Here is a 9,118-nt window from a genome sequence, read left to right as displayed (position 1 = left end):
GAGAGGGTGAGGGAGAGACTCTCCAGCAGACTCCCTGCACATGGAGCCTGATGTGGGGCTCCATTGCACAACCCTGAGATCATGACCTGAGTGGAAACCAAGAGTCAGCTGCTCAACTGACTGAGCCATCCAGGTGCCCCAACAGCCGTTTTCATAGTACCCTTCCTCTGTTATCGCATCTTCTACAATCACTAAGCCAATGGTAAATATATGAAAACTACAGCTAAACTTATCTGAGCATTCACAATATTCTAGGCACTATTCTAAATGCATTTCTCTTATCAGTGATTTACTTTTCATACCAACCTTGTCGTCATCTCTACCTTAAAGATGTGGGAACGGATGCAAAGAGAGCTTAAATAATGTGCCCACAGTCACACAGCTGTGTGCAGCACCCAGGTTCTGAACCCTCCCACTCAGTCTTCAGACCTCACATGCTTAACCAAAAACTGCTTGGAAAAGAAAGTGAATTTAATTCTGACTAATGGTTATAAAATAAGCATGGAGTTTGTAGTTAAACCTTTCAAAGATGCATTTAAATTTTTATATCTATTTTTAATAAGTGAAGGAACATTTAAAATTCAAGTAAAAGCTGTGATGTGCTAGAGCTGGCTCATACTAGCTCACGAGAGCCAACCGAATGTAACTCTTTTCACTTTATGCTCAATGACATACCCTGCTAGCTTCAAATGGACCTCAGTGAGAGTCTTTTCACTATGGAGACTGGCAAACAGTTCAAGTCAGTGTTTTTTCTTTTTTTTTTTCTCCACAGAGGCAGTTGTTAATCATTTACATAGCACACCACTGGAAAAGCCACCTTTGATGTCTCCTGTTGGGGCTCTTACCTATATATTTAGCATAAATAAAGTTTTAGTTTTTTTTCTGAAAACCAGTGAACTCTTTCCAATGCAATACAGCTCTATTTTTGAAGTTCTTCTCTTCATACTTTGAGTCTCTTCAGTCCCCTTTCCCCTTTTTCCTCAAATCATTTTCTAAGAGCCGTTTTTTCCTCCCACTCATCATTTTTCCAATAAAAGTCCTTCAAATTGATCTCTTTTTCCTCTACTCTGTTGAACTGATAGTTTTCTTATGCTACCAAGTTTATTTCTAACCAGCATCGGGGATTGAAAACCATTTAGGCTAGTTTCAGTAGTTTTATGTAAACAATTTGCTAATTTATTGCTGTGAAAGACACTTTAATGAAGAACAATTATTCAATAGTCTGCAAAGATGGCTTTCCTGACCCTGTCTTTAAATAGCAGAGAGAGGAGCTGCCATTATTCCTTCAATGTTTCTATTTCTCATATACTTAGGGAAAAATGGCTCAAACCTTTTCTTGTTTGGATCAGGAATTACCAAATTCAAAATCAGGGCAACTGAGTCTTGACCCCTGTTGACCTCAGTTAGTTAAGAGCTGTCCTTGCTTCCCACATTTCAAGCACACTTTCACTGACTGACCACCAAGCACCCAACACACTGTCACACAGTACATAAAGAAGCAAATTCTAAGATCATGGCCACCTCAACCTTGCTGACAGGCTGTGATGTGCCATTACCTGAGAAGCAATAAGCAAAGCGGCAAAGAGAGATCTTTGAAGCCAGCAGTATTGTGGAAAGAGAGCAGACAGGCAAAAATGCATGTTTGAAAACTGATCCCAAAATATGGCTTTGCTTCCAGAAACGTCATCATTCAAGCCTGGCTATCTCCTGAATGTATGATGAGTGAAGGCAATGGTTTTCTCCATCTCTCTTCCTGCACTAAAGATTAAATGTGGGCCACAACAGTGGATCAGTGCACACGGTGCATGAGTGCTTACTTACTCAGGGCAATAATCACCTGAGATATATCTAGACAGACAGGCGGAGGCTGTCTTTGCACATCTGAGAGGGACTGAGTTACAGTCAGTGGTTGGTCAGGGTACATGATCAACTTTTGTGGGCTGTTTAACAGGAACCAAAGACCCTCATTATTTTTCTTCCTGAAAATGAGCACAACTTTCTCAGAGGAAGAAGTGGACTTAACAAAAATGAAGGGGAACGAATAAAAACAAGATGTGAAGAGAATTTAAGATCTCGCTTTTCAATAAGAAAGCATAAACTTCTCATGAGATAAACAATGCCCCATATTTTGGTTCTTCCTTTGGGAATATATTTATACTTTGTGAAAACTGTCAACTAAGTCTACAAAATTGTTTAATTCGACAGAGTCGCTGGCATCTGAAGCAAGTGGCATATATAATGCTTTGACTTGTTTTTAAATATTTTTGTGTCCTCTCAAGAACCCCATTTTAAATGCAAAATACTGGTCTCATTAAGGTTCTCATATTTTGGTAATGAAAAGCACAGGTGCCAAATGTATCAGTAGATACACAGTATTGTTACAGGTTCTTAAATATAAGAAATGGACAGAAATAGGCAATTCAATTCTAAATGAAGTACAAAGGTAGCTTACTATTCTTTAGCTCTCCCCCCTCCCAACTCTTCTCAGCTTTGTGTTTCCCTCCCCCCTCCCATCTGTTCTATCAACAGGTTTGGGATTTATACAAAGAACCTGAATCTTAGAAAGTTCAAGATCATTTTTGTTGCTTAGAGTCTAAAAATATATCTGAATGCACACACAGCATGCTATTACTTCCACTAAATTACTGAAGGCATTCTAAACAAATAACCTTCTAATGTGAAAGTTGTGGCTCAGTAGTTGTGTGTACTGAAACACATATTGCATACTAAAGCCTATTGGATTGGAAAGCACAAATACTATTAATGCAAGCTTAAAATTCTCAAGAGAAGTACAATAAATGCTCTATCATGTGAGAAAGGAAATTGGAGGAAAAATTAAGACTGATAACTAAGTGCAAAACGTTTCCACTTTTGGAATGTCCGTCTGTTCTTTCAAATATTTAGAATTCTCTAGCAATTTTCCCGTGATTTCATTCTAGCTTTTAGGTTTGTCTGAACAACTTTCAGTGCTGTTTTCCTAGGTTACCACATATAATTTATTTTCCTTTGACTCTATCCCTTCCGGATTTAGCTTGTCTTATAGCGTAGAACACCTGGTCTCCACCTTCTGTGCCACCCCTCTGCCCAGCCACTGTGGAGCATGGCCATCAGTCTGGTGCTGCTTGCCAGTTTCCATAGAGACAGGAAGCACTTTGGAGACCTGTGTTCCATTGCAACTGCCAGACCAAGGCAGGGAAGAAGCAAAGCTGGCGGGCAGTGGGTCTTGCAAGGCCAGGAAGGTTGGAAGGGCTTTCTCCTCCTGATATCAGAGCATGACAGTGCCAAACTGGCAGCTTCAGCAGTTACAATCCTGGAGACCAGATCCTGGTGTTCACCATGGCCACTGTGAGCGACCCATCCTGCTCCGGACTCCTGGAGCAGAATCTCTGTGTACTCAAAGCTTGGCCCAGGGCCTTTGTTGGCTTCTGATCCATGACAAAAGCCTCTTTCAGATTTACAGTGGCTCCCACAGCTCCTGACCCAGAGAATCATAATTCTCCTGTAGAAATTTCACCTCTCTTTCCCTTTTCTAGAATGTGATAATAGGTTTTTCTGGACACTCATAGCAGACTAGGAAACCAATGGGATTACCATTGGTTTGTTTCCAATTAACCTACACAGTGACTGCGAGTAGGTGACCCAGTTAACTGTGCAACATCATATCAAAATCAGTTACCATTTGCTGTGTCTATGATAGGATTTATAATTAGAGTCAATTCTTGATTATCGGGATCAGGGCTGGCCCTGAAGAAATTTGTAATGTAGGTGAAATATAACACCAGCGCCTTCCCCTACATGTTTTTTTTTTTTTAAGATTTTATTTATTTGACAGAGAGAGAGACAGCCAGAGGGAGAACACAAGCAGGGGGAGCGCGAGAGGGAGAAGCAGGCCTCCCGCAGAGCAGGGAACCCGATGCGGGGCTCGATGCGGGACTCGATCCCAGGACCACGGGATCATGACCCAAGCCAAAGGCAGACGCTTAACCATCTGAGCCACCCAGGTGCCCCATCTCCTACATTTCAAAAATGTCTTTGTGAGATTGTATACCTCAGCCTTCTGTATTATAGATATTCCCAGCAGTTTTTCTTTCTACCTAAAGTAGATTTCTCCTATTTCATCCATTAATTTTATATTACTCAGCCATATCACAAAGTTTATATTTTCCTTAATTTATAAAATTCTGAGTTTCAGAGAATATTTATAAAATCCTAGGAAATGCTGTTTTATGACAGCTTTATGTTCTTGCCTAGTGTTCTTGCCTTGTATTGCTTCAGTATGTTTTAAAACATTATCCAATTTTTAAAAGAATGTCCAATATTTTAAAAACATGTATTTGTACAAAACCAGTTGTTTTCATTCTTTGCTTGTTTTTCTGCCTATTATTCTGTCAAAATGCATAACAAAAAGTTATTAAAATATCATAGACTCAGACTAGATTAAATATAAATATATCTAGCTTTGCAGCTGAAATAGATTTTTGAAATAAAAACATTAAAATATATTTGTTTTCATTAATTTATCTATATTTAATTTATTCTCTAAAATGTTTTGAATCTTCTCAAAAATTCAATTTATTGAATGAACATGTATAGTTTTTCAAGAAAAAATGAACTTGATGAATTGTTCACATTCATATTCATAAAGCTATTTCTCTTCCTATTCATATAGATCTTCAAGTATTGTAATGTGGAAAAATAAAAAGCAAAGGAAATAATTTTAAAATGAAAAGGAAACTACATGTCTCACAAAGCATTATAAAAGAATAAGATAATTTTTAAATTATTTTTATAAGTTCAAAAAAGGCTAACATGTAATTATCATGTGTGTATAAATTCATTTTATCTTTCTAGAATACTGCTTTCAGGGTGAATGAGCAAGACCTAGATAGAACCGACTAGCTTTACTTACTAACTGATGAACATTTGAGAGGCAGCCTTCCAGAGAAAAGAAATTTATGACCACAATCACAATCTAGTTCACAGTGAAACTCAATCACGTAACTAAATTCTAAATTGAGATGTCAAACTGGAGGAAATATTCTGGAAAGGAACACACAGATGGTAGGACTCTTCTGAAGACAGGGTGAGGAATATAGTGCTTAATGTACAATAATCAATCTTCTGGAAGCAAAAAAAAAAAGGACTGGCTGGGACGTAACTGTTTAAAATTGAAGTTCCTAGGGAAAACTTCAACCTGAGGCTAAAAAGGGGGGAAAGTGCTCACTTCAGCAGCACATATACTAAAACTGGAAACATACAGAGAAGATTAGCATGGCCCCTGCACAAGGATGACACCTAAGAAGGGGGAAAATGATAACCTATATTTTCCATGTCATCGTGTAGGTCTTAGAATGTCCATATATGTAAAGAAAGGAACAAATAAAGTTGAATTATAATACATTTTAGAATATTTAATAACCTCAAGGAAAATTAAAATTCCTAATAACATTTCTAGAAGCAAATTAAATGAAAAAATGCAAGAAAATAAAACAAGCATTATTAAATCCCAATTTCAAATACACAGTTGCTTAAAAAATACAAAATACAGCTAGCAAAATAAGGTAAACATAGTAAGGAAAGGAATAAATTGAGAAGACAATTAGGACTTCAGTCTGGTTTTTCCCTCATTCGAGATGAAAAAAACTATATATACCAAATCAAATTAATTGTTGCCTAATATATTGTTGCTAATTAGTGATTTCACTTAGTTGTAGGAGACATATTTTGATAACATCTTTCTTTTGTATTGTGCCACATATTTGCATACTCAGTAAGCATAAAATTGTATTGACTAGTAGCCAAGTTGCCTATAGATTAATGTTCTTTTCATATTTTGTTCTCTGCAGAAAATTTAAATAATTGCATTGGAACATTGAATAGAGATTTTCGTGTAAAAGAGCAACAGAGATGTCTGTTTGAATTATAACTCTTTGGATTAAAGGATGCAATAAGAAATTTTGAGATGCCACAGATACACTTAAGATATATCTAAGAAAAAATATGTTATCAAACATGTCATCCAATAATGTGCAATCAGTTCATATTAGGTGTATGAACTATACACATCAATGTATACAACGTTAAGGCTCTCTGAAAATTATCTTCACCTTTGTAGTGGATTTTGCCTCTAAAATATACTTCATGACATTAATTTATTCAACAAATACATTTTTTGTGCCAAGAATGTGCTTAAAATAGTAGGTGCTAGAGATAAAACTATGACCAGGTTAGAAATGATGTACAGTTTTATCTTTAGAACTTACAGCCTAGAGATAAGCAGTAAAACAAGAAAACAGAAATTTATACAGGAAAGCCTGGCTAAGAAGGTGGTGAAATTTTGGCTGAAACCTAAATGGGGAGAAAGACCCAGCCATTTAAAAAAATGCCAGAGGACAAAATGTTGGAGAGGGGTGGCCAGTATTCAAAAAGTAAGTTACCTGATGTAAAAGATCCTAAGCAAGAGGCAGGAAAGATGTTGACTGTTGAAGGAACTAAAAACAAAACAAAACAAAACAAAAAACAAAAACTACTGAGTCTGGTGCCTGAAAAACAACAGACTAATGGCCCAATACAAGGTAGGAAAGAATGTCAAGGCCAGGTCATGCAGGGCTTTTTATGTCTTCATAAGGAGCTCACATTTATTCTAACAGGCAATGGTAAGCCATTGAGGGAAGTGACTGAATATACATTCTGGGAAGACACTGTTTTTCTGGTGATTAATCATTATTCCTAAATCAAGGATTTTTAGTCTTTGAAATGAATCACTGTAAAAATAGTGTTTATAATCAAGAACCTTATTGAGAAAATATCAAAGAATTTATTAAATCATGGGATAATTTGTAAAGGTAACTAATCTTGGTATTTTTTTTTTACACTGTAAATAATCTAGTAAATGGAGACCCATCTTTCACTGACTTGCGTTTGTACCAAAACAGAATCGTTACCTATATTTCCATATCCCCCACCACCACTCTTTGAGAGACAATTTATTCCTTACTTCCACTCTGAAATGTCATTGCTTTGGGAAGTGCCTTGTTATTAATAACAGAGAACTTCTGTTTTATTGCTTGTTTTAAAAGCTACAGTGGTTATCTGGGAGAAAGGAAAGTACTGCTGGTAAACTATCTATGGATCTACACATTATTTTTAAAACAGTGTTCTTTTTCAAAGATGTATTTCCCTGAATGGAGAACAACACCACGCTTTCAAATAAATAATGAGTCCCCAAAGGACTGCAAAGTGAGGTAATAAAATATTTGAATTTTTCTCCTGTATAAGAATGTCTTTTATAAACTTTATAAAACAGTTCCTCCTTTGATTAATATAATAGAAATTAGTATTTGCTGTTCTGTTCTGTGCTGTTCTAATAACAGTATTTTTATGCCCCAGGAAACTATTAGTATGTGAACCTGAGACATGTGGAAAATTCTTGATAGCAGAGGCAGAAACACATGTTACTTTTCATTCTCTAACAGGCACATGATATTGCCATGGACATGGTGGGCACATATTTTTGAACACATGGAATGTGTTCACAATGATACCACCTGAATTATGTAAGTGTTGATCAATATGTGGTAACATATAGATCAACTTGGACTATTCTCTAAGGAACAAGCTCTCCTTTGAAAAAAAAATGTAATAACACAGGGGTTAATAGAATGTGTTTTTCACTGTTTGATCATTTCTGAATGCACAAAGATTTCATTAATGTTGATTTCACCCATCTTGTCCATGTTTACGTGCTTTGATGTTCAAGTCCTTTGTAGTGCCACATTAGATCTAGGGGAACACTGCCCTATGAGAGCAAGTGGAAACTGCTGTGGGAAAATATTAAAATGAAACTTAATACTGTGTATAGATTTGTGCAGATAAGTCAGCTCAAAGAATTTTACTTCTGATGAGGCAGAAAAAGAATTAATGCCATCTTCTCATATCCCTTTTTGGGGTTACTATTTTTTATCTGTTAATAGAAAATTATAATGAATTGGAATGTTTCAAATGGAAATTATTAAAATTAAACTTCAATAAAATAAAGAGATAGAATTGAAAATATCTCAACTGATTCCTGAAATTTTAAGAATGCATGTTCTGGAAAGATGGTTGCAAAATGATAACTGAAAAAAAAATTATTGATAGCAACACCAGTGATCCCTTCACTACAATACTGGAAATAAAGGGTTAACAGCTGGTTCCTGGTCTTTCTTTCAGTTTCAGGAAATCCTAAAAAGTTGACTCTTGGTTGAATCATCTTTTCAATTCAAGCAGTTCATGGGTGTATACTGGATCCAAAATAAATGAGAACTGGGGAGTGGTTGTGTACTAGACTAAGCACCTACATTTCATTGTTGGGAGTACTTATTGAATAATAAATGAGAACTGACTAAATGACGTTGTACCAGAGAATGGGAACTGGTGACATAATCTTGTGAAGGCTGCTTGACTACTAAGGCATCAAAACTGGATAGACTCCAGGGGTGTCTGAGTGGCTCAGTGGGTTAAGTGCAGGGCTTCTGTTCAGATCATGATGCTGGTGGGGTCCTGGGAGAGAGCCCAGAGTTGGGCTCCCGGCTCAGTGGGGAGCCTGCTTCTCCCTCTCCCTCTGCGGCCCCTCCTGCTTTCACCCTCTCTCACTTTATCTCAAATAAATAAATAAATAAAATCTTAAAGAAAAGAAAAGAAAAGAAAAGAAAAGAAAAGAAAAGAAAAGAAAAGAAAAGAAAAGAAAAGAAAAAAGAAAAGAAAAGAAAAGAAAAGAAAAGAAAAGAAAACTGAATAGACTCCAGAGCTGGCGGCTTCTCTGAGGTGTGGTTCCTAAGTCGACTCAGTCTAGTCTTGGATAAGGAGTAACTGTGCACACTCAGAAGCATTTCAGGGAGTCACAAAGCTTCTGCTAGTTCTTGACATCTTTGTTGTATCATTTGTCTTGTGATCTCTGGATACACTTGATGTTGGATAAAGCCTGTTGTGTCATGGATATTATCATATACATGAAACCAAGAATTGTGCGGCTGTTCTAGTAAAGTGGGCCCTGCAACCATAATATCAGATTAATAAAAAGTATCATTTCAGCATAGTCTGTCTGCTGAAGTAAATGCTCTTCCAATAAGAATAGAGT

The 9,118-nt window shown here is 36.6% G+C and overlaps 1 non-coding gene across 1 annotated transcript; it reads left to right on the top strand.

Moving 5' to 3' along the window:
- The first annotated feature begins 5,216 nt into the window (after positions 1-5,216).
- Positions 5,217-5,326, top strand: LOC114219509 (U6 spliceosomal RNA). The gene has a single exon (XR_003611390.1). It is a non-coding gene; the product is annotated as a U6 spliceosomal RNA (small nuclear RNA).
- The last annotated feature ends 3,792 nt before the right edge of the window (positions 5,327-9,118 follow it).

Source organism: Eumetopias jubatus, unplaced genomic scaffold (genome assembly GCF_037043125.1).
Source record: "Eumetopias jubatus isolate StellerSeaLion01/CBP00866 unplaced genomic scaffold, mEumJub1_p1.0 scaffold_1, whole genome shotgun sequence".
Taxonomy (NCBI): domain Eukaryota; kingdom Metazoa; phylum Chordata; class Mammalia; order Carnivora; family Otariidae; genus Eumetopias; species Eumetopias jubatus.
Note: the sequence above shows the minus strand (reverse complement) of the source record. Positions and strands in the feature narration are given on the sequence as shown.